A 27114-nucleotide genomic window follows, 5' to 3' on the forward strand; every position below is an offset into this window, starting at 1 on the left:
AAAATTAGTACTGAACACAGTTTAAGAACTTCAGTGAGATCCCTCTTTATCCCAACTAGAATGACAAAAATTTGAAGAGTCAGATAATAACAAGTATTGCCAATGACATGGAGAAAGTGGAGCCCTCATATACTGCTGGTGGTAATATAAAGTGGTGCAACTCTTCAGAAAATAGTATGCACTTCCTCAAACAATAGAACATAGAGTTATCATTTGACCCAGTAATTGTACTCCTAGGTATATACCCAAGAGAAGTGAAAACATATGTCCACACAGAAATTGTACATGAATGTTTATAGCAACATTATTCATAGTAGCTACAAAGTGGAAACACTCCAAATGTTCCAGAGTTGATGCATGGATAATTAAAATGTGGAACATACATCCATACAATGGAATATTATTTGACCATAAAAGGGAATGAAGTATTCATGCATGCCACAACATGGGTACATTTGAAAACATTATACTACATGAAAAAACCTAGTCACAAAAGACCACATATTATATGATTCTGTTCTATGAAAGTCTAGAATAGAGAAGAGAGACAGAAAGTAAATTAGCGTTTGCTTAGGGTAAGTGGAGGAGGGAAGGAGAAGATAAAGGAATAGAGAGATAATAACTAAGGAGTACAAGGTTCCTTTTTGAGGTGATAAACATGTTCTAAAATTGACTGTGGTGATGCTTGCATATGTCTGTGAATATATTATACCATTGAATTTTACATTTTAAATTCATAACTTTTATGATATATGAATTATATCTTAATAAAGCTGTTTCAAAATGTTTCTAAAAGGTCAACCCCTCTAAAGTGTCTTAGAAATTTTTAATTTGGAATTTCCACTTCATTGAAAAAAATGCTTAAGTGTAATATAAACATTTGTTGGGATTATCTGGATGACCAGCCTATTGCCTAACATTAGTGCCCATACTCTAGTTTACAATCTCATTCTCACCACATGAAAAGCCAAAAGGCCTCAAGGCAGATAGCACAAATTAGAGGTTCAGAGTCATTTAAGTACAGAAAAGTGGTGGGAAAACCCAGCCATCACACAATGTATGGTAATAAAGGGAAACCAGACTCTAAGAACCCACCCACAGCAGCCAGGACCACATTTACCGTCTTGTATGGTATTAGCAGTGGAAGTAATAGCAAACCTACTGCAAAGGATTTGTTATAAAACAACTCTAGTAGAGTTTTCAATATTGTTTGGGGGTGCATTCAAATGATTGAGTCAATCTTGAAAACAAGATCATTAAGAGGAAAATTAATGATACCGGTAATGATAATGATTCAAACTTTGGTCACAGTGCTCAAAATCAAAAGAATCAAGTTAGGGGTGCCTGGGTGGCTCAGTCACTTAAGCATCTGACTCTTAGTTTCAGCTTAGGTCATGATCTCATGGTTCATGAATTCGAACGCTGAGTCAGGCTCTGCGCTGACAGCACAGAGCCTGCTTGGGATTCTCTGTCTCCCTCTCTCTTAGCCTCTCCCCTCTTCAAAAATAAAGAAATAAACACTTTTTTAAATTAAAAAAAATAATAGTTGACCTCAGCATTAGAAGTCCCTGTAAATTATTTTCCTCTAAAAAAGTTCTGTGCATTTCAGAGTGCACTTGTTGTAAGGATTTGATGAGGCAGTTTATAAAGTGCTCAGGCAAGAAATGCAGATTTTAGACTCAGGCCAATAACTCATGACCAAAATGCTCATAGTCTGAAACCATGGCAAAGCTATAGACTTCAGAGAAAGCAGAATATAGTCTCAATTAACTAGACTGTTGGAGGCTGATGTTTTGAATAACCAGACATTTATTTTTCAGTTTCAAGCCTCCTTGAAAATATCTGTTAAGGTGTTATTGGGATACTTTTCTCATTATAGAAGATAATTTCACCTTTATTTTTTGACCTAGAAACTGCCAGTGCCTCAGTTTTATCTTTCAATAATAAATTCATACTTATAGATCCATAATTAAAGAAAACAAGAAAGAAATTAGTCTTTGAAAAAATACAGGGTATAAGGGTTTTTTTTATGCAACTTCCTTTTTTTTTTTTAACCAGTGGAGTGTATAACATGAGATTTCTCACGTTGGAGTCCAGTTAATTTCAGTTTTATTGTGCATATATGGCCACTTTGATGTAGGATTGATAGGCCTAACTGCGGTGGAGGGGAGGGAGGGAAAGGAGGTGAGTCATTTGTCCCTATGTGCAAAGCAGTGGGGAAAGTTTATATTCCATTTTATACCCTTAAAATTGAATGACTGCTATGGAGGAGCCTGGGGGAGGGATAAAGAGAGACATAAAGAAAAGAGTGAGATACTATCACCAACTTCTTAGAAGTTTATGGCCAAAAGAGAAATCGAAACTTTGTAATCCTGTTGCTTCAGTGGACCTGAACATACAGTTACAGTGATTAACCCTGAGGCTGAGAGATTCCGGATTCCAACATCATCCACAGTGGTGGTGACAGCTCTGTCTACTAGAAAGTAACCCTGTCAACCCATCTAATTAATGGACTGATGTCAAGACAGGGCCAGTTCCTGAGGGAGTGCCACAGGCTCTGCGCAGAGCCCTGTCCTGCTACCACTTTTTTGAAAACTGAAAATAAAAAGATATTTTGCAAATTTATCAGATTTGCAGTTAAAACAAAACAGAAAGGATAGCAAACACAGGATGAGACTCAGGAGCCAAACAGCTGAAACATTTGGCTGAATTTAACAAGATGATTACAAAGGGGAAAATCTAAGTTCCTGCACTCTGACCCATTAAAAAAAAACAAAAAACAAAAACCACTGTGCACAAATACAGGATGGGAGAGGCATGGAACAGTGGGGTGTGTGTGTGTGTGTGTGTGTGTGTGCGTGTTAAAGAGTCAGACAAACTGGCTTGAACTGACAACCATACAAAGAAGACGTACAAATGATTAATAAATAAACAAAAATGTTTATCCTCATTATTAATCAAAGAAATTAAAATTAAAACAGTAATCCCTCAATCTACCAAATGAGTAAAGATGACAAAGAAAGAATGATAGTCCTCACTGCTGAAAAAGATTTGAAAAAGTAGACATTCTCATATACTTCATGTCAGAGTATGACCTGATAAGTCCTTCTGCAACAATTTGGCAATATATATCTAAAATCATAATACTGTGCAAACCTTTTATCCTAATAATTACAGTTCCAGGAATTTTCTTAAATAATTAAGGATACACTGGTGATTAGCTACTAGAATATTAATCACAGTATTTTTTTTAATGTTTATTTTTGAAGGAGAGACAGAGAGTGAGTGGGGAGAGGTACAGAGAGAGAGGGAGACAGAATCTGAAGCAGGCTGCAGGCTCCAGGCTCTGAGCTGGGCCCGAACCCATGAGCCATGAGATCATGACCTGAGCCAAAGTCAGACGTTTAACTGACTGAGCCACCAGGAGCTCCTAATCATAGTATTTATTTTTTCCAGCTTTATTGACATATTATTGACATATAACATGTAAATTTAATATATGCAACACACACACATATATAGATACACATATGTGTTATATACATTGTGAAATGATTACCTCAATAAGATTAGTTAACACATCCTCACCTCATATAATTGCCTTTATTTTTTTAGTGATAACATTTAAGATTTACTCTCTTAACAACTTTCAAGTATATAATAGAGTATCGTTAACTACAGTCACCATGATGTACATAAGATCCCCAGAACATATTCATCTTAAAACTGGAAGTTGGGGAGTTCCTGGGTGGCTCAGTCAGCTAAGTGCCTGACTCTTGATTAAGGCTCAGGTCATGATCTCACGTGTTGAGATCAAGCCCCACCTCTGGCTCCATACTGGGTGTAAAACCTGCTTAAGATTCTCTCTCTCTCCCTCTCTCTCTCTCTCTCTCTGCCCCTTCTCCACTCATGCTCATTCTCTCTCTCTCTCTCTCTCTCTCTCTCTCTCTCTCTCTCTCTGTCTCTCAAATAAATAGATAGATAGATAGATAGATAGATAGATAGATAGATAGATGCAATTAAAAATAAATTAAAAACTGGAAGTTTGTATCCCTTGACCAACATTTCCCCATTTCTCCCAACCCCTAGCCCTTGGCAACCACCATTCTACTCTATATTTCTATAAGTTTGGCCTTTTTAGATTCCACATAATCTAAATACATACATACTGTATTGTAAACATACAGTATTTGTCTTTCTCTGACTTATTTTTAGCATAATGTCTTCAACATCTATCCATGTTGTCACAAAAGGCAGGATTTCTTTCTTTTTATGGCCGAATAATATTCCTATGTATATGTATATGTATATGTATGTGTATACGTATATGTATATACACCACATTTTCTTTATCCATTCACTTATTGGTGGTCACAGGTTGTTTCCATATCTTTGCTATTGTGAATAATGCTGCAGTGAACATGAGCGTACATATTCCTCTTCAAGATCCTGTTTTCATGTCCTTGTATATATACCCAGAAGGGAGACTGTATATACACTGGATCATATGGTATATGTATTTTTAATTTTTGAGGCATCTCCATACTGTTTTCCATAGTAGCTGCACCAATTTACATTCCACCAGCAGTGCACAAGTGTTTCATTTTCTCCACATCCTCACCAACACTTAGCTCATCTTTTTAATAATATATATCCTAACAGATATGAGGTGATATTTCATTGTGGTATTGATTTGCATCTCTCTGATGGTTAGTGATGTCGAGCCTGTACCTGTTGGCCATTGGATATCTTCTTTGGAAAATATCTATTCATATCCTCTGCCCATCTTTAATAGGATTATTTGAGTTCTTCTGTTATTGAATTGCCTGAATTCCTTACATATTTTAGATGTTAATTCTTTATCAGATAGATGGCTTGCAAATATCTTCTCTCATTCCATAGGTTGCCTTGTCATTTTATTGATTGTTTCTTTTGCTGTGCAGAAGCTTTTTAGTTGGATATAGTACCACTTTTTTTTTTTAATTTTTGCTTTTGTTGCTTTAACATTTGGTGTCATTTTCAAAAATTTATAGCAAAGATCAATGTCAAGGAGGTTTCCCCTATGTTTTCCTCTAGGAATTTTACAGTTTCAGGTCTTATATTTAAGTCTTTAATCCATGTCCAGTTAATTTTTGTAAGTATGTAATATAGAGGTCCAATTCCATTCTTTTGCTTGGGAATATCCAGCTTCCTAGCATCATTTATTGAAGAGACTATCACAACATTGTTAATAGTGGCAACACATAGCAGACACATATACACTTGTACACACATAAATGTCCCAAGTTAGGAATGAATATACACATTGTGGTTTTTTACATATGCAGCAATTTCAAACGGATTTGTAGAAATAAGTATATTGAAATTGGTGAAATGCAAATAAGATCTATAATCTAGTTAGTGGTATACTAATATCGATTTTCTGATTTGAATAATGTATTATTGTTAGGTAAGATGTTACCATTGGGAGAAGTAAACTAAAGGGTATACAGGACCTCTCTATAATATTTTTACAACTTCTTGTGAGTCTATAATAATTCCAAAATAAAAAATAGAAAAAAGAACTTTTTAAAAAAGAAAGCTGGGGCACCTGGGTGACACAGTCAGTTGAGCATCCGACTCTTGGTTTCGGCTTAGGTCATGATCTTACAGTTCATGAGTTCGAACCCCACATTGAGCTCTGGGCTGCTGGCATGGAGACTGCTTGGGATTCTGTCTCTCCTTTTCTCTGTCCCTCCCCTGCTTGTGCTCTCTCTCTGTCTCTCTCTCTCTCAAAAATAATAAATAAACTTAAAAAAATTTAAAAATAATAAAAAAATAAAAAAGAAAGCTGTTCACAATGTATCTTTGAAAAAAAGCAATAAATCAGAAGGTTTAATTCTTTTTTTGTAAAATACACATGAAATTCATATAATTATGATGATGATAATAGAGTACCATTTTCTGAAGTCATGTTTTGTGGTTTACAAACAGTATCTCATTTAAATCTCACAACTAATAAGGTAAATGTTATTATTTCACTTTCCCAGTGAGGAATGCTGTTAGGAGAGATTACACAATTTTTCAAATGTTAAACAGCTAGCCAGTATTTCAGAATCCAGTGACTATCTTCCAAAGAACTTACTACATGATTTTTTTTTTTTACAGTCTAGAAAGGTACATACCAAAATTTTTACCATAGTTGTCTCTACAGTGAATATTGGAAGCATTATTTTTCTTTTTTCTTATCAGATGTGTGTCATTTGTGTAACTAAAAATAATATTTATTTTAAGAGACTTTAGTATTTTGGTTGAAAGCAAGGTCAGTATGAGTCCATAGGCTGAAGCAAGTGTCAAAAAACCTAAGTTTGGCTACGTTAACAGAAAAATAGTATGTAAAATAAGGAGGCCATTGTAGTATTCAACAATGCAGAGATAAGATGTGATCTGGCATGTAGAACCTCATTTTGATAACGACATTGACATAGAGACTGAAAGTTATTTACAGAAAAGCAATCAGAATGGTGAAAGAATCTAAAATCACATCATAATACAGATGGTGGTGAGAATTGAGGACATCTAGTTTAGAAAGAAACAGACTCAGAGACAACATTATAGCTGTCTTAAAATTTTGAAAGGGTCCACACTTATAATAATAATTGTAAACAGCTACCATTTATTGAGTGTTCACCATATACTGAGTACATACAATCCTCACCACAAACCTATGGGGTATCTAGGAAGGTATTAATATTATCCTCTTTTTACAGATGAGGAAACTGAAGCTCAGAGAGTTTGGATAATCTGCCCAAAGTCACACATGCATCAGTGATAAAGCCAACATTCAAGCCTGGATCCTTTCTGAGCTGTTAACCATCTCATAGGGCTATCTCACATCCCAACAAAGGAAAAGGGACTGGGCTTGTTGTGTGACTTCTCATGAGTATAATTAGGAACACAGAAGAGAGATTCAGGGACACAAATATCAGCTCAACACTGGAAAGATTCATCTCAGAAAAATCAAAGCTGTCCAACTGTGGGATGGATTGCCTTGGAAGATAATGAATGCCCCTCTATACATTTAATGTAGGTTCAGTGACATTCAACAGTGATGTCAGAAGGATCTCAAACTTCAGTGTGTATCAGAATCACCTGGGAGAGCTTTATCAAACACAGATTGCCATGCTCCACCTCCAGAGATACTGATTTAGGTGTCCTGAGATGGTTAGATTCGTGAATTTACAGTTCTATCAGGCTCCCAGTCAATGCCAGTGCTGTTTGTCCATGATCACATACTGAGATCCCTTCAAACCCTAAATGTCTATTACTTTTTAAAAATCATACTCCATAGACTGGACAAATTTTGTGTCCTTCACAACCTCTCTCACAGAATGGCAGCCATAATGCCCCTAAACCATACAACAAGGTTTGTTTCTTTGTTTTTTCCTATTCAAGTTACCAGTCAGTAGAATGTCCTACATCTTTTAAAATAGACTTTTATAGCTATTGTTTTTTATTAATTCCCAGAGTTTGCTAATATACTAGAGACAGGTCTTTTGGGGTTTTGTTGTTGTTGTTGTTGTTGTTGTTTAGAAACTCACCTATATTTCTGATGGAGAGAGGATGAATACAAGCAAACTTCATTAAATTGTGAGACAAGAGTCTGATAAATCTTAGCATGTTCAGACTATCCAAGAGGAAATGTACTTTTCTAATATGATTCACTCTTCAGCTGTCTAGCTCAATTTGGAATGGGAAGTGGAAATGCTATTGCTTGCCAAGAAATAAGGACGATGGCCATATGTTATAAACTATGCTTTGTTATTTTCAATATTGGCAAACTTAGCATTAAGTAGTGTTAATTTTTCAGAACTTCTGAACTCTGTTCATGTTTACCTTAAGGGCAGCTTTTCCCCCCCACTTTCTGATGAAGTTAAAATCGCCAAGTGTTTTTAAAGTAGGCCAAAACACTCCAAAATCAAATATTAAGAAAAAAGAAATAGCTTTCTGTGGACTGCCCCACTGGCCCTCTGCTTTCTGGAAGGCAGTTGATACAAGGCCCACAGCTGCTTGACACCTAGCATTGTCCCCAGCCAACCTGAACAGCCAGCATCTCCATATAAGAAGCACAAGTGGCTTTGAAGGTGATAAGATAGAGTTTCACTGCTGTATTTTATGACATAATTCTGTCGGTGTTTCTTTACAGAGTGCCACTGGCTGCCTAACTTTAAACAGTCATAAACATTTGATTGTAGAGTAATTTAATTTAATGATTTATTTGATCTTCAAATCACAAGAGGCTGTTCTCAAAACACTTTGTTGCCATGCTGATCCTCTCTTAACCTACAGGATTAATAATTGATATTGAAATACAGTTGGAAAAAAAATTGACAATGAACTTCTTTCTAAAGGAAACAACACCTGGATGAAATAGAAGATTTATACAATGACTCCCCTAGATAACAAATACCTCTATGTGAACAAACTTTTAAAGTCACAGGCATTTTGGATTGAAATCTTTCTACAATATCTCACCTGCTTTCTTACCATCTTAAACAAAGTAATAGAACATACTTAAACATCCTCTGGTAAATCAACATAATCCTTATAAACAAATATAATTCTGTAGTATAACCAAATAGTATTCTCAGAGGGCACGGTCAAGATTTGATCAACATTTTGCCTCTAAAATGCCTTCAGAAACATATACCATGTTAGTCTTTCATTGAATTTTTATAGTATTACACTTTGCTTTTCACTTAAATGTACTGACCACAATTAATTTTTCCTTGCCCTTAAATTTGCTGTTAAATTTGCTGTGCACTAGAAATCGAGGTTACTAAATTTACTGGAAGTGTGTACAATGGGTAAGGGGAGTCTTTGTGAGAATTGTCTGTGGCAGCTACTGTGTATAGAACTTGTGCCATAAATTTTCGCTTCTTAAGGAGTTTATTTTTAATTATTCCTGCTTCTTTCTATTATCCTATAAATCAGGTTGCCAGATATGTGACCCCCTAGTTAAGAAAAGTCTAACTGTGGTCAAGTGATGATAATGGCTGATATTTGTTCTCTCACCATGCTACTCCAGTGAGGCCAACTCTTTGTATTCAAATCCACATCTTAGAATGCAGTACCCACAATGGCAAGTGGAATTGAAATTACTTTTCTTTGTAAAACCTCCCATTCCCCTGTCCCTTTATCCTTTAGACCTCAGAAATGAAACCAAAGTAAGAGAAAAAGACATGACTTCAAGCAGGCATTTTACAACTCAGCCCTTAATTCCTCCTGAACCAAAGAAAGTCCCTGAATTGTAGTTTTTCATCTTTCCTAATCTCATAGATTAAGGAAGGAATGGGAATAGGAAAACAAGGAAAATCATACCATTTTATTTTACCTCCTAAAATCGTGATTCTTTGAGATTCTTTTCAAGTACATATTCTGAGTGCTACTGTGAGAAATGGCTTTCATCAAGTTAGAAAAAAAAAGTTCTAAATCTGGCCTTCAAAGGCCTTTACGATATGTCTCAACCTATCTTTCTAAGCCCATCTTCCACTGCTCTACTTCCACTAGACCAAATCCTCCATAGATCCCACATGTCTTTTGCTTCTCTGCTTTTGGAGCACTTATCAGGTGCTAATATGTGCTCCTCAAAGGGGCAAAAAACAGGGTGGGTGTTACATGGTCAAATAAATTTGGGAAATGTTGGATTAACCACTATAAAGACAGGTTTCTTTACTAGAGTACTTCTCAGAATCTTTTAAAACCCTAATGTTCATTTAAATCTCCAAAAAGGCATTATGGTATAGAAAAAGAGTAACTACTCATCTCAGTTTGCCTGGGACAGTCTCAGCGGACACCTGTTTTTCTGGCATAATTAACAGTATCTCTTCAGCTTTTAAAGTGCTTCATGTTGTACAACATGGTTTTCCTACATATAGTGCTTGCTAAATTAATCTGACCACCATACCCATTTCTCATAGAATATCTAAGTATCCTGTATAACAGTTTGGAAAATATAACTTTTGCTAGCCATCAACATCAACCTAAATCTCAAATCCTATCCCAAATAATTGACTCTGTGGTGAAGTTTCTCCTATTATTGGTCCTTCACAACTGGAATCACTTTCTCCCTCTGCTGAAGGTCATAATACCTCCTCTGTATCTTTCCCTTGTGACATTTAGCATGTTCTGCCCTATTTTATTTTGAGGGTTCAAGCCTTCCCTCCTCTACTGTACCATTCACAGTAAAATCCAGGTAGTGTTTCACTTAGTATTCCCCTACAATGCCAAACTCAAAAAATATCTTTGAATGATTAAACTTAGTTGTACCTGAACAACTCTTTTTCTCGTTACACAGAAGTGGACTTTCAACGCAGGCCAGGTGACCCCACCACTGCCCTCTCCTGCTTTCTTGGAGACCTCTGCTGATTATCACTACATCCATTTCTGTCTCCCACAATCTCTTAAACATACTCCAGATTCTCCCATCTTAAAAAAAGCCTGTTCTCAGGGTGCCTGGGTGGCTCAGTTAGTTAAGCATCCGACTCTTAATTTTGGTTCAATTCATGATCTCATGGTTCGTGAGTTCGAGCTCCATGTTAGGCTCTACAATGGCAGAATGGAGCCTGCCTGGGATTCTCGCTCTCCCTCTCTCTCTGCCCCCCACCCCCCATAAATAAATACGCTAAAAAAAAAGAAAGCCTTTTTCTCAACTTTTCTCAGCTTTCTTTCTCCCATCTTTCAGAGTCCACATTCTCAAAAGACTTGAGCAAATGTCTGTCTCTACCTGTTCACTTCCATTCACTGGCCAGCCCACTGTCATCTAGCCCCCATGTCCACCCCTTCACCCAAACTGCTCACATCAGAGTCACCAATCACTTTTTTCTTTTTTTCCTGAATCCAATTGGTACTTCTCATTTAGGTTTGAAAAGCTCAGTATTCTAAAACAAGTTGGCCTCTGTGATTTATACTCTTTACAAGTTTCCAAAGTTTCTCAAAAAGTTAAACATAGAATTATCATAAGATCCAGCAAGTCCACTTCTAAGTATACGCCCAAAGAAATTGAAAACAAGGGCTCAAACAGATACAGTCATGGTAGCAGTCACAATAGCCAAAAGGTAGAAACAACACAAAGAGGGGTACCTGGGTGGCTCAGTTGGTTAAGTGTCCGACTTTGGCTCAGGTCATGATCTCGTGGTTCATGAGTTTGAGCCCCATATCAGGCTTTGTGCTGACAGCTCAGAGCCTAGAGCTATTTTGGATTCTGTGCCCCCCTCTCTCTCTGTCTCTCCCCTGCTCATACTGTCTCTCTCTCTCTGTCTCTCTCAAATGAAAGTCTAATACATGCAACAACATGGGGTGAACCTTGAGGACATTATGCAGAGCATAAGCCAAACGCAAGAGGAAAAATATTGTATGATTCCATTTATATGATGTACCTAGAAACAGCAAAGTCATAGAGACAGAAAATAGAATAGAGGTTACCAGGGGCCAGGAGAAGGAGTTATTGTTAAATGGATATAGAGTTTCTCTTTGGGATAATGACAAAGTTCTGGGAATGAATAGTGGTTAATGGTTGCACAACATTGTGAAGTATTTAATGCCTTTGAATTGGACACTTTAAGACACTGGTTAGAATGATAAATTTTATATTGTGTATATTTCATCACAGTATGGGGGAAAAAAGAAAGAAAAGAAAGTGCCCAAAGTATTGAAGTCCCTGAAATTAAAAACTTTTGCAGTACATAGAACTGCAAAATCAGTTTCATAGCACCCTTCTGTTCAACTCTAATGTCATTCTGGGGGAAAACCTGCTGTGGGGAATTCCCAACCCGGGTAGGCGTCTTGAGTAGGTATTTTGGAAAGAGCTTTCCACTTAACCTTATCTCTGGCCTTTCTGGTTACACAGCCACACCTTATTTTACCAAGACCGATGTTTCTATAAAGTAAGAAGCTGAAGCCTATTTTCCCAGTAACTTAGGTTATATAGTTAAAGAGCTTTTATGTCACTTAAAATTGCTCTTCAGGTGGCATTGCTTGAAAAGTTTTCCCTTTAGGTTTCCTCCTGTCCCCTCCTACTCTTCTGCAACGTCTCCTTCTCTTAGAGGCTGTGATTGTAACAAATAGATGGATAGGCAAGGAGAGAACCAGACACTTGTAAAATCAAGTAAAAGAAATGCATGCAATGTGAATGGTCGTGGGTGGTTGGGAAAGGGCATAAGAGTCCACTCCTGCATGCACAAATTAAATCGCATTGAGCATTAAGTTATCAATGCTCAGGTTTCCTGCTCATGGTATATTCTGTATTTGTGCGGTATTTTCTGTCAATAATGAATGGCCTGCTCCATATGCCCAGATTTGTAACAACAGAAGACCAAATACATGAAGGTGATTTCTCTGGCTTTTCACAGGTAACACATTACTTGTTAGTCTTTGTTGAGGATGTACCCATTGCCTGATATGAAAGTCCTTATTCCTAAACCTTATAATTCTCAACCCACAAGTAAAGCATCTTGGTCCCTCACAAAGTTCGCTGTAAGTCTGTCACTGGAAAAAGCCCCTGGTGTTTCAAAGTGTGAGCTTTTATTTGGTTTGGTAGCACTTGGGAGCTCCTTATAAAATTCTCACTTAAAGGATAAGTGGGATGTCCAAATTCCCGCCTGGGGTGATTTTTACTGTTGTGAATTCGGTAGATTTGAGGGAGGACAGATAAAAGCACTGAGGCTTTTCAGTATGCCGAGTTGCTAAGGCCTGACTGTGGGCTGTGGTAGTGGAAAAGGAATGATTCCAAAAATATTAAAAACATGAGAAAGGAGGGTACTTGGTATCTCAAACATTCGTTTCTCTGAGCGTCTTATCCTTAGATTTTCTGAGCTACCTGATAACGTGGGAGAGAGTTCCCCCTTAGAATAAAGTTACAGGAGGCCTTTTCTCACTTTTTTCTCCTTAAAAAAAAATTGCCACAAAGGTTCTTTACTCCCATGGAATTTCGAGGAGATCCCATGAAACTGTGCGTGAATTGTACCTCCTCCAAGGACACTCCCTCATGCACACGACGCTGGCCGGATTTTGTAACTGCATTTATGACTGATTTACGGAACTTTTACTTGGCAGGCCCTGCTGTTACTGTTAGCTGGTTACTATGGATCTTTCAACATGCCACTCTGGCATGTTGCATTAAAAATAACCTCCCAAGACTGTACAGAATGCATAGAACAACGGGAGTACAGTCATAGCCGCGGACTCCAGGCTCCACTTTGGTGCCTATGTATTCACATGTGCTCCTATATAAAGCAACTGCAGGGGAACAATTCAAACACCTTCTAAAATGTCTGGTTGCATTGTAATTTTCCGCAGCTTCCCCAGAGCAGAAGTTCTCAGAGATCAGCAACATCCCAGAAAACTGTAGGCCAAAAGAACAACAAAACACAAATCATAAGTATCTGTTAAGGGCACAGATCCAAACACAGACTGTCTGGGTTTGAATCCTGACTCCAGGACTAACTAGCTCTGGGATCTTAGCAAGTTCTACCACAACCACAGCTCTCTCATCTGCAAAACAGTGACAACATCATCAATCCCCAATGGGTCCTTCTGAGGGTTAAGGGAGATACTCAGGTAAAAGTTCTTCATTCAGTACCAGCACACAGAAGGTGATCAATAAATAGATTATTATCCTTTGAATGCCATCCTTTTAGTACAGTCTTTACGGCAGTTAACAACATGCAACTTCAGTTACAGTGCCTGGCAATGAGTAGGTGCTTAACAAATACCTGTTGACCGACCGAGTGATGCCCGGTTACTTATGCACACATTTGATACTCTTTTCTAGATTATATACTTCTTAAGATAAGAGCTCTATTTGATTCATCTTTGTATTCTCCACAGCTCCACGGTGTGTGCTGAATAAACATTTGTCGAAATAAATGGAAAGAGAAAAGCTGTCACAATGTAAGAGGCAATAGTTAGTATGTAAACTGGTAGTAAAAAAAATTTTTTTTTTTAATCACAGGCTTCAAGTGCAGATAGAATCTAATGCCAAGAAAACACTGACATTCCCTGAAACTAAATGAATATATCAAGCTACATATGAATACAATATTTGTAATGCTGGGTCTGGTTCTAGCTGGGTATTGCAGAGGGGAGGAAAGCTTTTAACTCTATCCCACCACTGGCCTCAGCCCATGACTCAAGAGAAGACTTGCTTTCCCAGAACCAGACACCACGGTCCCCACAAGCAAAGTAGTTTCCTTATGCCACTTCAACCATCACTGGATTCAGTGGCAGCAGAATAAGCAGAGGGCTTGTGAGAGGCCAAAAGAATATAGACTCTGCCCCAGATTCCACCACTAGTGCTTGAACAAGTGTGAACACAGCTGTGTCCACAGAGTGGTGAGAGAGGGATATCTCCTCCTGATCAGAAAGCCAGCAGGCCACTGTGGATCCTTAGCAGAGAAAATAGTAACAGGGTTCTGTGACTATAGGCTCATGTCTGATCCCCAAAACAAAAGTAAAAATAGTAAATCTTTGTGTGTGTGCACGTGTATACACACACAAAGGTATGAAGAACACCATTTCCTTCATTCTGACAGTATGTCAGCACTCTCCAACCAAAAGGTAATAGGAACATACCTGTAGTCGACCTAGCTGGGTTTATTACTTGGTACAGGAAGGGATCGCATTCACTATGGGGAAACCATGGGGCATCTTAGTAAGAGGATGTTCTAAAGAACCTATTATAGAATTGGGGCTTTGGATGAGTGATTTGGTGAAGGCTCTAGAAAAGTGGGATTTATTCTAGATTGGATACTATCAGAGAGCAGGGATAGTTCTATGATTAGGTATCTGTAGATAATAAATCTTATCTACAGAAAGGACAGGCTAGAGCGAGGATAAAGCTATAATTGCCAAAGCAGCAGCAGTTACTTAAATTTGCTGGGAGAAGGGAATGATTGGTAATTTGGGGATTGAACAATATTCATGTTTTCTCTGTGTTCAGACATGTATTTCAGTAGTATTTCAATAAAGTCTCTTGGAGTTTGGTACAACCATATAGCATTTTAATTGATTGATGATGATAGTGAGAATTGATTATCAGGTTGAGATCAACCTGTGTTATTTACTGGTTTGCCACAGGCACCACCCTTGGTTATATCTTATCAATTTGTTTATCACTGAAGGCATGTGATCAAAATCTAAACATATAGTAAATATATTAGGGTAGCAGATTTTGAATGAAAAAAAAAAAAAAAAAAACCTCCACAGGCCTTGATGATGGCCTGAGTCAAATAAGATGAAGTTTAATAACAATTAATGAAAAGCAGTTAATTTGGGTTCCAAAAAATCAGTACCAAAGACAGGATGGGAAAGACCTGACTAAGAAGCAAAAGAAGGGGGGGCGGAGACTAATGTTTGGCTGACTGTAAGTTTTATTATGGTCAACAGTTAAATAAACAAGCAATAATGTAATTTTAAACTACATTAATGGAAGTATGGAATCATTAATGAGGGAATTGACAATCCGATCTATTCTGTACTGATCTGACAATACCTCAAATACTGTGTTCAGGTCTGGGCATCACAATTTTGAAGAATATAATTCCTCAGTCAGAGAATGTTACTGACTGCCCCACTTCACTTAGAAACTAAAGATGGGTCATGTCAAACAAAACAAAAACACAGAATCAGAAGGAGTGACTGATGAAGTAGTAGACATTCAACCTGGAGCCCAGGAGATCCAGGGGAAACATGAAAACTATCTTCAAGTATTTTAAGGTCTGTCATGTGGAAGAGGAATTAGACCATTTTTGTCTGGTTTAGGGACTTAGGATCAGTTAAAGTTAAAAGCAGGCAGATTTTGCTTTTAAGATACGCATACATGCATTCACACACATGACATCAGAAATCATCTTTCTCTTGAGGAAGCAAATTCCCCATCATTAGAATTTTGCAAACAGAGGCTGAAGGACCACTGGTAAGGATATTATAGGAGGGTATCAAGTGGAGAAGATTGAATTTTTAACTCCTTGACGAGAGCTTTTATATAATAAATACCTGTAATATGATATTCTCTTGTATCTTTCCAGATTCTGAATCTACTTGACATCTCTAGAAGTTATTTTTTTTTAGGCACAGATCCCATTCAGAACCTTGTAGAACAGCCTGCATGCTTATCAAATGTATATATAACTCAGCAAGAATCCTAACAGGAGCTTAAGTTTGTTCTCAAACAATCCAGTGATTTTGGACTTGGTTAACTCATTTGGCTCTATTCCACCTGACTATTTCTACCGATTTATATCTTAAATTATTTGCTTTGTATCTGAATATTAAATATTCTGAGTTACAAATTCTACTTATTGTTTTCATAGCTACACTGATCTGTGCTACCTCATACTCTTGTGTAATGACTAGATTTACCTTCAAAATATAGTTCTAGTTCTGTAGAACTTGAGAGTTATAAACTTTTATAGGATTTGAAGGTCCCTGAAACTCTGTATCCTTCCCAACTTGATAGTGAAACATTGCCAAATACAAGCAGGAATCCTTTCTGAATATGCACAATTGTCTCTTAATTTATAAGCAACTAAACTGATATTCTTTAAGTTTTCTTAATGTAAATCTTGCATACAACTAGTATTTTTAAACCTTAAATAAGCTTGTATTATACAAGCTTGTGTACACATATATATATACATATATATACATATATATACATATATATATGTACACAAGCTTGTATAATACAAGCTTATATATGTATATATATTTATGTATTTATATATTTATGTATATATATATATGTGTGTGTGTGTATATATATACACAAGCTTGTATATATATGTATATAAAGCAAGCACCACACCCAATGCCTGGGTGGCCTCAGTTCAGCTCAGGTCATGATCTCACAGTCATGATTTCAAGGTCATGAGATCGAGTCCCATCGGGTTCTGTGCTGGGCACGGAGCCTGCTTAAGATTCACTCTTCCTCCCTCTCTGCCCTTCCCCCCTACTCTCTCTCTCTTAAAAAAATAAAAAAGTTAAAAAAAATAAATAAAAAGTATTGCATGTTCTACTGACTGAGCAAGCCAGGCACCTAAGCTTGTATAATATTAATTCATCTTGTGGGCCACCTGGGTGGCTCAGTCAGTTAAGCATCCGACTTTGACTCAGGTCATTATCTCAAGGTTCATGAGTTCAAGCCCCACATTGGGCTCTGTGCTGACACCTGGGAGCCTGGAGCCTGCTTCAGATTCTGTGTTTCCCTCTCTGTCTGCCCCTCCCCTGCTCATGTTTTCTCTCTCTCACTCTCTCTCTCTCTCTCTCTCTCTCTGTCAAAAATGAATAAGCATTAAAAGAAAATTAAATCATTTTGCATGAAGGCTTCTTTTAGTCTGGGATCTCTAGAAAACACAGCCTAATCTCTGATATGTTGATATCTGTGATATTGTGATATAATAAGAAATACATATTCGAGGTTTTATCCCTGGCTCCTGGCCAGAGCTCCTAAAACCTTCCCTAAGCAATAGGGGTGCTAGGGGCATCTTTTGTTCTAACATTTGGTCTTTGACCCTGGTTCCTGATACAAAGCTCTTAAACCCCTTGAAATGTCCTGGGTGATAGGAGAATCACTTTCTACCTTTAGTGAGCTTTTAGCACTTAATCGTTACTCTTCATGCACAGATGTCTAGTATCTCCCACATGCAAATGTCCTCTCCCTCCTAGACACACAGGAAGATTACACTTCCTGCCTCCTTACTGTCAGGTGGAGCCATGTGACAGGTTCTGACTAATGGTCATGAGAGGAAGTGCTGTGTGTGCTCCTGGGCCAAGGCATGTTAAGAGACAGCTTAAGTTCTCACATTCTTTTATTGCTGCAGCAACCTTGGAAGTCAGGCTCAACTAGTGGAGCCCAAGATGGAGAGAGACTGAAGCCCTGAGACAGCATGTGTGGAAAAAAGCTATATTTGGACTTCATTAATTAGACTTAGCTGATAAGCAACAGAAATCTTGCTCTAAGTAACTCAGGCAAAATACAAAAAGAGGCTGGAGAAGCAGAGCCAGAGAGCAGGCAGGAACCAGAGATGCAACAATAAGAATGACAGTCAAGTTCAGGCCATGGGAACTTTCTGGCTAATATACTGCTGCTGACCACACCATCCCTACCCTAACAGATACCACTACTACTGGACTCTCTACCCTGCCATAAATAATTTCTAAACAATCCTATGTCTTTATATTACAGCTTTCAGGATAAAAGTACCAAGGGGAGAAAAGATCTCAGCCTACATCATCATGTCTACACCCTAGATACAAGAAAGATTCTTGTTCCATCCTACCAATACCACATTCCATTCTTCTTCCATCCTACCAATACCACACACTAGGGCATAATGAATGAAATATTTGTGATTGATGAAGAGCTGAGTAGTTTAAATTTAACTGTACAGGAAATAAATGGGAAGCTGCAGAATTCAGCACCTAAATCCTGTTTATTTCTGATGAGCACAAATCAGGATTTAAAAAGAGAATGAAAGTTAGGAACAGAAGTTGCTAAGTCAATGTAACTATTGAGATACCTCTATAGTTGCCTTCCTCACAGGTAGAGCTTTATCAATTCTATGTGGGCCTAGATATCTGCTTGTTTTTCCTTCTGAAGTCCTATTTTCTGGGAGAAGCAGAAATCACCCAATCAGCGTTTTTCTCCCCACTTCTTTGTTGAAATGAACACATGATCTCAATTATCACCCAGCTCAAGCACCTCTAACTTCCATGCCTTAGGTGACAGTCTCCTCTTCTCTGGAAACCTTGAGATTAACTAAAAAAAGATCCATATCCTTTCTCCTTTGAGACTCTCTCTACCGTAAAATATGTGACTATCTGTATCAAGAAACCAATGTGAGGAAACAAAGAAATTCTAGATATGTAAGCAATAGGTTATTAGAAGTTGTTGAAGATAACTAAGATATTTTCATAATGTTTTGAGACTCCCCATATAATTTTCCTTGATGTAGAAACAAAATACTTATATGGATAGACCCATAATCTGACAGGTTAGCACATCTTATCGCTTCAATTCTTTTTTAAAAACTTGTTTTTTAAATGTTTATTTATTTTTGAGAGAGAGGGAGCAGGGGAGGGGCAAAGAGAGAGGGAGACAGAGGGTCCGAAGCAGGCTCTGTGCTGACAGCAGAGAGCCCAATGTGGGTCTCAAACTCATGAACCGTGAGATCATGACCTGAGCCAAAGTTGGATGCTTAACCAACTGAGCCACCCAGGCTCCCCTATCTCTTAAATTCTTGAAAGAAGTAATTAAATACTGAACTCACTATTTGAGGAAGATTTTCCTGGTTATTTGTATGGAAAGAACTGGAACAAGGTCAGCAAATGTAGGTAATAAAAACCTAGATGTGGGCTGTGGAGATTTAAAAAGGACAGCATAAATCTAAGAAAATTCTGGTGTCTTGTCCAGCGTAATTTGTATGATAAATACCAGAAGAAAGTAGTACCACTAGAAGCAAGATGGCTTCAGATAGACAAAAGTCGTGGCTCCCTGGTGCAACACATGGTGACATCCTCAGAGTGAGAGCTAAGACAGTGATTGTTTTGGCAATAATCTGCAGGGCAACAGTTGAAAGCAACATGCCCCAAGGAAACAACCTGAAATGTGCTCACTGCTTACTTATTTCCTTAAAAATATATGGAATGGTCTGAAGTGTCCTAATTCAGGACAACCAGAGACAATTGGAGTTTTTCCCTTAATAATAACCATCATTGAGTAGCCACCGTACAAAGTCTACTATTATTAGATACTTGACATATACTACCTCCCATACTGTTTCTGTCATTCTGACAGATGCGGCACTGAGGCTCAGAGAGGTTCTAGAATTTTTCTAGAATCACATAGAAAAAGTGGCAAAACTAGGAACTGAAGCTAAGAATGCCTGATTTCAAGTGCAAACTCTCTTTACTGAACTATGGTGTCTAAAAACAAAGGGGCGCCTGGGTGGCGCAGTCGGTTAAGCGTCCGACTTCAGCCAGGTCACGATCTCGCGGTCCGTGAGTTCGAGCCCCGCGTCAGGCTCTGGGTTGATGGCTCAGAGCCTGGAGCCTGTTTCCGATTCTATGTCTCCCTCTCTCTCTGCCCCTCCCCCGTTCATGCTCTGTCTCTCTCTGTCCCAAAAAAAATAAATAAAAACGTTGAAAAAAAAAATAAAAAATAAAATAAAAACAAATATGCTAGAAGAGAGGGCATTTGACTTATGGTTTAAAAAAATGCCGTTGTGGATTACATTGATGGGTGATTAAAATATTTCCTTTGGTGGCATAGTAACTCACCAATGATAAAGCAAAAAACAGTTTCATGGTAATATTGTCATAATTTTTAAAATAAATGTAGGGACTATTTGTCAATGATACTGGGAATTTCCGGATATAACTCTTTGACAAGCTGATCACTGTTTTATAGATATATGTATCCTCTATTTAACATGAAACTTCTGCTTGGAAAAATCAGTTTATAGCCTACGACTTAAATGTCTCCAAATAAGGTTAATTAGGCACAATTAGATCTAAACACTGCTACTTCCCTAAGAATGTGTTTGCCTTTTCCTTATGGTAATGATAATGTGATTTTTTGTGTTTCTGTTTTTTTCCTAGCTTCCAGAACCAAAACTGATGGCTGATGCCTCAAAATAAAAATGTATATATATATGTACATATATACACACACACACACACACACATATATATATATATATATATAACTTGCTTTCTCTTATTTTCTTTGATTTGATTCTTGCTATAACATATATATACATATATATATCATATATATGTATATATATATAACTTGCTTTCTCTTATTTTCTTTGATTCTGATCTTTAATAATTTACTTATTCAGTAACTATTTGAGTACCTAATATGTGTCTATATGCAAAGTACAATGCATATAGAGATGAACACAGCTTGATTCCTACCTTCAAGGACCTCATAGTCTAATAAGAAAACTTACATTTAACAGCTAACTGTGAGGCCATATGATAAATGCCATAATAAAATTATATGCATGGAACAGCAGTAGGACAAGATAGAAGGGTCAGATTGATGAGGAGTTTTGAGTTGGATCTTTAAGTATGTATGAGTTGAGTTTAATGGGTGGTTGACTGGGGGCAAGAGGTTAGGAAAGAGCATTGTAGGTAAATTTGTAATTATTTAACTTTTATTAACCTTTTTGGGTAGATATATTTTGTTTAAAATTGCTGAAATCCTTTTGGAAAAGAAATAGGAGGTGATAAGCAAATTTCTATGCCAAAGGAATTCTATCCAGTTGGGGCAAAAAAAAAAAAAAAAAGAGGCAGGCAGCCAATAAATCCTGATCGTAGACTCAAGAATGAAAGGTCCATCCATGTTGTCACAATTGGCAAGATCTCATTCATTTTTTATGGCAGAGTAATGTTCCATTGTATGTATATACCACAACTTCTTTATCCATTCACCTGTGATGGACACTTAAGTTACTTCCATATCATGGCTATTGTAAATAATGCTGCAGTGAATATAAAGGTGCATATATCTTTTCATATTAGCATTTCCATTTTCTTTGGGTAAATACCCAGTAGTGGAATTACTGGATTGTATGGTATTTCCATTTTTAATTTTTTGAGGAATCTCCATACTGCTTTCCAACAGTGGTTGTATGAATTTATATTTCCACCAACAGTGTATGAGGATTCCTTTCTCCACATCCTCATCCACTTGTCTTTCAGATACTAGTCTTTCTGACAGGTGTAAAGTGGTATCTCATTGTGATTTTTTTTTAATGTTTATTTAAGAGAGAGCACGCATGTGCCCCTGTACACACAAGTCGGGGAGGAGCAGAGAGACAGGGAGAGAGAGAATCCCAAGCAGGCTCCAGGCTGTCAGTACAGAGCCCAACATGGGGCTTGATCCCATAAACTATGAGATCATGACTTGAGCTGAAATCAAGAGTCAGACACTTACCTGACTGAACTACCCAGACACCCCTCATTGTGATTTTGATTTGCATTTCCCTGATGATGAGTGATGCTGAGCAGTTTTTATGTATCTGTTGGCCATCTGTAATAGCATTATATGGTGACAAATGGTAGCTACACTTGTGTTGAGCATAGCATAATGTATAGAGTTGTCAAATCACTATGTTGTATAGTGAAACTGTATAACTGAAACTAATGTAACAGTGTGTGTCTACTATCCTTCAATAATTTAAAAATGGAATGAAAGGTACACTTATCTGCAAATCCATAGCTCTTAATTGTCCACTTCTTGAGGAACGTTGAAGCTTTTCCTGTTCATCTTTCCTCATTGCTCTTTTTCTCCATGGTCACACCATATATATCTGCTATCTGGTTGCTCTGCCTGTACATTAGCATAAATCTCAACGGACTTTTCTTTCTTTATATACCAGTGGTAAATGCAATTCACTTCAATCATTTAACTTACCAGCAGTGACTCCACTTTTTCTCACGTAAGGTAATTTACTCCCTTAAATGCTGAAGTCTTTGCATTGGATTGTTGCTGAGGGTGTACAATTAGCCTATGTTTTAATTCTCCTGTTTCTCATTTCTTCATGTTCTCTTTGCTTTGTAGGGAGTGCAGAGTAAAAAGTGTAAACTTTGGAGTCAGATCTGACTTTGAATTCATGCTCATTCACTTACTAGCTGCAAGGTACCTAACCTGTCTGAGCTTCCACATATGTAAAATGATGACACTAAAATTGGCTTTTTGGAATTGGTGAAATAACATATACAAGGAGCTAGTACATTGCATGTGGTAGCTTCAACACGTTGTGGCTGCTACTGAAGTACTAACACTTCTTCACTATTCATCTTATTGTTGTCACAATCCGATTCATTTTTCTTAACCTTTTCCCTTGCTCTCACAAAGTTTTTTCAAGGGCATTACACTGACTAAACATCATGCTTACTTTTAAAGGATTTCTTTAAAAGTCCTCTATTCCTTCCATATTCCCATCCCCACGTTTCCAGAGACTTCAACTTCCCTTCTCTCCTACCTAGGCAGCCTATCCCTATCTGCCAAGTCTTCCCCAAGCCAAGATCCTACCCCTTCTGTTCTGTTTGTCTGAATTGGAATATAAACTCCCCAGGGCAGGAAACTTGTCTTTCTGCATATTTGTCAAGTATCGTGTGCATGTAGAGAGCTAAGTAAATAACAACTATTACACAGTCAGAATGAATGTGTTTGATAAATACCTTAGGTATTACCTCTAAGCTCTAATTACATGAAATCTATGGACATGAGATGGATAAATATAGGGCTGGCTACAGAGTAATAAAGTTACATTTTTGGCTGCTTTTTGTTGGTAACAGCCTGTCAATGTGGATGGGTAGCCAAGGCGTTTCCTATCCTTTACTCCTAAAGAACAGAGCCTTAGCTAGCGCTCACACCAGGCATCATACTCAAAGGGCTAGCCGTTGCTCAAAGGCTAGCCCAGGACAATTTCCTTCCCCTGTGACATCGCCCACAGCCAAGCTGCTGAAACCACTCAGGTCAGATTCCTCCAGCAGGAGCAGACTGTGCTTCACAATTCCTTGCCTGCATCTATGTTACTTCCTAATTGTTGTATAGGTCTCGCTCTGTCTCCTTACTAATTGCTAGGCTCCTAGAAAGTACTTTTCCTTCCCTTTATTCTCTCACAATATTGAGCACTTAATCTGTGTTAGAGAAGTACTTTGTTTTCATTTGCAAAGCCACAAAAATGATGGTCCCTCTGTGTAAAGTTTTGGCTAATTTCTCATTTGTTTTGAATGTTTTCAAGTTGTGTATATAAAATATTTCTAACATATAGATAAGAGTGAAAACATAATATGATATTTATGTACCCAGTACCTGCATTAAACAAACATTCATATTTTGCCATATTTTTATCCACCCTCTCCTTTGTGTTTAATGGTACAAACACAGACAAAATCACCCTCATTCCTTCTCTCTCCCTCCATCCCTCAAGATATCTTTCAGTCAATCTAGTTCATTCACATCTAAAATTTTTAACTACTATATGTATAACTATCTGTAAACTACGTATTATTGTTTCGTGTGTTTTAAAATTTTACATCCTTGGTGTTATTGTGCATATCTTGCTGTACCTTGCTTTTTTTCATACAGGAATCTATTCTTGAGATTCATCCATCTTGATATTTGTGAGTCCAGTTCATTCCTTTTAGCTCCTGAATATTAGTCCATGGGTAGATTCAGCCATTCGGCTTTGGAGAGGCAGTGAAGCCATTCACACCTTTTGGTTTTCTAAGCATTGCTGTAGTGAACATTTATAAACATTGCTTCTGGGGTGTGAACTTCAGAAAGTTTGGCGGATAACAGCTGAGGCTTTGACGCCCAATTGCCCACTCTAGATCCAAGCTCCATCTTAAAATCCCAACAGTGTGATCTTGGGGATGTTTCTTAATTTCTCTGTGCCTCCTTCAGGAAAATTAGGATAATGACAGCACTTTCTTCAAGAGAATACAGCAGTGAAAACAGAGTCTTACACAAACCAAGCACTCAATATATGACAATTATTATTAGGGCAACCACCTAGGTAGGAGGAGGGTCTGAGCATCTTTGCTTTACTGAATTTACCAAATTGATTTCCAATTGGTTGTGCCAATTTACATTCCTACCAGCACTATATGACTTTCTGTTCCCCACATCCTCACCAGGACTTGGCATTAACAGTGTGGCTTCCTAATCCTTTCACATATAAGAAGATCCAAGAATGAGATGAAAGAATAGGAGGACTCAGAGGTGTGTTGGTAATGAGTAATCACAGAGATCAGGTGACCAGCAGGAAGGAAAGGAATCAGTGGGGAGGTTTGCAAAAGTGGAGGAAAGTGAATTCTTTTAGGTAAGAAATTTAAAAATCATTTAGAGTCAGACTCAGTGGAAATTGGAGATTTACAGAAAACAAGGAGGCATGGTACTAAGGAAAAATGGCCACATACAGAGTATGTAATGTGAATAAAGGAGAAGCTCAGTGGACAACAAGCCTTTTGGGAACCTGTTGGTAACTTCTCAGAGAGGGTCTATTAGGTGGTATAGGTAGTGACAGGATAACTTTTTCTGAAAAGGGACAAGGCAAGAGAGAGAGAAAGAGAGAAAATGTCAGGGTTTGTAGAGTAGCCAAGGTGAGGAGATGGAGTTTCAAGGAAAGAAATCAGTTGGAAGCACTATTTTTTTCTGGAGGCCAGAGGACCAGAGTCACCTGGATGATGCAGTGTCAGCCTCTGCAGGGCCTTTCTGATTTCTTTCTTCCACTCAGTTTCTGCATCCACTGCTGCACTCCAGATGCTGATTTCATCACACCCGTGTGACTACAGTGGCCATCAGTGGTGTGCTGAGCCATTCCTGTTTACAAATGCAAGAACTAAGGCTCAGACAATGCACTGACTTGCTCAAGATCACGTCTTAAAAATGGCGAAACCAAGACCAGAGCCTAGGTGTTCTGATTCCAAGTCTAGGGCTCTTTGTCTCAAAAAGAATTCATGGTCACCTTAAATCTTTCATTCTCAACTCTAAGGAGGGCTCCATTTTTCTCCCTAGAAAATCGCAAGTTCTCTGTTTGGCTTGCAAGAAATTCCACTAGTTGGCACTTGTCTCTCAGTCCTATTTCCCAATATACTCTGGACCATACTCTCACGTCCCCACCCAAAGCATGTCTTGGCTGATTTGTGAGGTCACCAAGTACATTCTCACCTCTGTGCCTTTGCCCATCGCATTCCCCTTTCATAGAGACACATCCCTCTTTTCTCCATCATTCCTCTAGGCCCTGTTCAAGTCTTACACATTCTGCTATGGCTTCAAACCACACTCTTTGGACTGCCATACTGGTTGTTTCATCATGAAATATCATTCCATTGTTCATTCTCCTGAACTGTCCTCAAATTGTTACCCTGTGCAACAAAATACAAAGCAAGTCACTGCAAGCAATTGTTTTCTTGCTTTGTATTTTCTTACCAGTTATTTCTTGTTCTATAGGAATTGTTCAGTTGCCCTTAGCCTAATGCTGAACATATATCAGGCCCTCCATAAATACTTGATGACTGATGAAGTATGGAAGAATCAGGATTAATAGGAAATATGAAGTATGAAGACTTTGGAAGTTATGACAAAATCGGTAATCAAAAAAAAGTCTATTGGGCATGATAGAAAATTTAAATGACGAAGTTATAAGGCAACCTGGTTAAAAAGATGCAGAGACAGAGATCATCGCCAGACCAAACCATAGTGTTTTCTGTTCTTTCTATGATGACTCTGGTTTTCTGGCACTCTGCAAGGGAAGTGACTTCTAATCACTACTTAACAAACAGGCTCACTCATGTCCAGAAATAATCAGTATTATCTGCAAATGATGATCACATTGTACGTCTGGGCAGCCAAAGGTGTATTTAACATTTTATGATGTGATGCAAAAGATTGTGTGTATTCAACTTTTCTAATTTAATGAGCATCTTGTTGGTGAAGAGATATCAAGAAGATCATGACCCCAAGCCCTTGGGGAGCTGAAAACGTGTGTAATTAGGGTAAAGTACTCCTATCTATGCACAAGTAAATGGATCCTCTGCAGAGCAACATGTAAACAAATCCAAGTTAACACAATGCTGTATGTATTTCCATGTTGAGGTGATACTGATAAAAAGGAATAAAAGGAATTATGTAGAAGATTTCCAAAATAAAGTCTGTAAAAAAGATGAACTTAATTTCATGGAGAGGAAAAGGGAAACATTCTAGTGTGTGCAAGGTCATAGAAGTGGAAGCAAATACTTTATCACAGTGTACCTGGTATAATATGGTAGTAGTAGTAGTCGTAGCAGTAATATTCCCGTTGAATAATAGGAGATGGCTGGACACTTACATAAACTTTCCCTAAATCAGATAGCAAGTTACTGGCACAGCTAAAACAAGTGGAATTTTGGGAACAATTTGCATCATGAAACACTGAGGCTGTATGTTTTTTCAATACATGCTAGTACTCCCACATACTTCTTGGACAACAATGAGTAGAAACTAAAATGTATGCTTAAAATGCCTACTTCATAAATATTGCAAATTACAGGACAAGAAGCCTTCTTATTCTACTA

The 27114-nt window shown here is 37.8% G+C and overlaps 1 long non-coding RNA gene across 2 annotated transcripts in view; it reads left to right on the forward strand.

Annotated features, from left to right (window-relative positions):
- The window catches only part of LOC112866768 (uncharacterized), a 163337-nt gene that overhangs the window by 71411 nt on the left and 64812 nt on the right, over positions 1-27114 (forward strand). The window contains exon 4 of one of the 2 annotated variants that reach the window (XR_015247295.1): positions 6750-8084. The exons of the other annotated variant lie outside the window; for it this stretch is intronic. This is a non-coding gene — a long non-coding RNA (uncharacterized LOC112866768). Of the gene's footprint in view, positions 1-6749; positions 8085-27114 lie in introns of those variants that run through there. 2 annotated transcript variants of the gene reach the window in all.

The sequence above is a fragment of the Puma concolor genome, chromosome A2 (genome assembly GCF_028749965.1).
Source record: "Puma concolor isolate L17-30 chromosome A2, mPumCon1.1.hap2, whole genome shotgun sequence".
In the NCBI taxonomy this organism is placed as follows: domain Eukaryota; kingdom Metazoa; phylum Chordata; class Mammalia; order Carnivora; family Felidae; genus Puma; species Puma concolor.